We start from the raw sequence: 2,418 nt of genomic DNA, 5'->3' as shown, positions 1-2,418 counted from the left end.
GGGAGTAGGTGCAGTAAAGTCACCCAGCACCTTCCTTGCATTGTTGGCATTGTTGTTGTTTTCGGCTGCCATGGGTTCTTCTTCTTTGAAGATTTCTGTTAGGTCCTCTACAGAGAGTTGTGCCTTGGCTTCTCTTAGCTTTCTCTTCAAGGTCCTTTCAGGTTCAGGATCAGCCTCAACAAGAATGCTTTTGTCCTTGCTCCTGCTCATAAGAAAGAGAAAAGAACAAGAAAACGTGGAATCTTCTATGTCACAAGATAGAGATTCCTTGATGTGTCAGAGGAAAAGGAAAATGGAAGACAGAGGTAGAAAATTCGAACTTATCAAGAAAGATGGAGTTCGAATTGTGATTTAAGGAATAGTGTTAGTCCATAAATAGAAGGATGTGAGAAGAAGGGAAGTAATTTTCGGAAATTAAGTGGAAGATTTTGAAAACATTTTGAAAAACTCTTAATGATTTTCGAAAACCATGATTGAGAAGGAAGTAAAGTGATTTTTGAAAAAGATTTTGAAATTAGAAATCAAGAAGATTTGATTGAAAACTATTTTGAGAAAGATGTGGTTAAGAAGATATGATTAGTTTTAAAAAGATGTGATTGAGAAGATATGATTTGAAAAACATTTTTTTAAAAAAAAAGATTTGATTTTGAAAATTAATGACTTGGCTATCAAGAAAAGATATGATTCAAACATTAAACCTTTCTCAACAAAAAAGGCAACATGCTTGAAATGTTGAATCAAATCATTAATTGATAGCAAGTATCCTTGAAAATGGAAAGAAATTGATTTTGAAAAAGATTTGATTGAAAAGATATGATTTGAAAAAGATTTGATTTTGAAAAACTTTGAAAACTTGGAAAAAAATTGATTTGAAAACAAAATCTTCCCTCTTATGCCATCCTGGTGTTAAACGCCCAGAATGGTGCACATTCTGGCGTTTAACGCCCAAAACTCTACCCTTTTGGGCGTTAAACGCCCAGCCAGGTACCCTAGCTGGCGTTTAAACGCCAGTTTGCCTTCCTCACTGGGCGTTTTGAACGCCCAGCTCTTTCTGTGTAATTCCTCTGCAGTGTGTTCTGAATCTTCAATTCTCTGTATTATTGACTTGAAAAGACACAAATTAAAAAAATATTTTTGGATTTTTGTTAATGAGGAATAATCAAAATGCAACTAAAATCAAATAACAATGCATGCAAGACACCAAACTTAGCAGTTTGTATACTACTGATACTAACAAAATGAGAATGCATATGAGGCACATAAAACACTCAAGTCAAGAGAATTCAAAGATCAGAGCAAGTAAATCATCAAGAATAACTTGAAAATCACTTAAGACACATGAATGAATGCATGCAATTGACACCAAACTTAAAATGAGAATAGAGTCTCAATAGGGAAAATATTTTTGGTTTTTATGATTTTGCAATTTTTTTTTGTGTTTTTTTTCGAAAATTAAGTGGAAAAGAAAATAGAGGTATCATTCGAAAATTAAGTGGAAAAGAAAATAGAGGTATCATAATTCTTAATGAGAATTCCAGGAATCATGCAATGTTAGTCTAAGACTCCGGTCCAGGGATCAAACATGGCTTCATAGCCAGCCAAGCTTTCAAAGAAAGCTCCGGTCTAAAACACTAGACATGGCCAATGGCCAGCCAAGCCTTAGCAGATCACTGCTCCAACAGCAAGATTGATAGAAATCAACAAGCTCCTGTGATGATAAGTTGAAACCTCGGTCCAATAGAATTAGACATGGCTTCACAGCCAGCCAGACTTTAACAGATCATCATGAAACACTAGAATTCATTCTTAAGAACTATGAAAAAAAATACCTAATCTAAGCAACAAGATGAACCGTCAGTTGTCCAAACTAAACAATCCCTGGCAACGGCGCCAAAAACTTGGTAGCGCGAAATTGTGATCAATACTTTTCACAACTCAAATAATCCCCGGTAATGAATCCAAAAACTTGGTGTTCAATACCATGGCATAAACACAACTTCGCACAACTAATCAGCAAGTGTACTGGGTCGTCCAAGTAATAAACCTTACGCGAGTAAGGGTCGATCCCACAGAGATTGTTGGTATGAAGCAAGCTATGGTCACCTTGTAAATCTTAGTCAGGCAAACTCAAATGGATATGGGTGATATACGAATAAAACATAAAGATAAAGATAGAGATACTTATGCAATTCATTGGTAGGAATTTCAGATAAGCGTATGGAGATGCTGTGTTCCTTCCGTCTCTCTACTTTCCTACTGTCTTCATCCAATCCTTCCTACTCCTTTCCATGGCAAGCTTATGCAAGGGTTTCACCGTTGTCAGTGGCTACCTCCCATCCTCTCAGTGGAAATGTTCAACGCACCCTGTCACGGCACGGCTATTCAGCTGTCGGTTCTCGATCATGTCGGAATAGAATC

The sequence above is a fragment of the Arachis duranensis genome, chromosome 6 (assembly GCF_000817695.3).
Source record: "Arachis duranensis cultivar V14167 chromosome 6, aradu.V14167.gnm2.J7QH, whole genome shotgun sequence".
NCBI lineage: Eukaryota > Viridiplantae > Streptophyta > Magnoliopsida > Fabales > Fabaceae > Arachis > Arachis duranensis.
Note: the sequence above shows the minus strand (reverse complement) of the source record.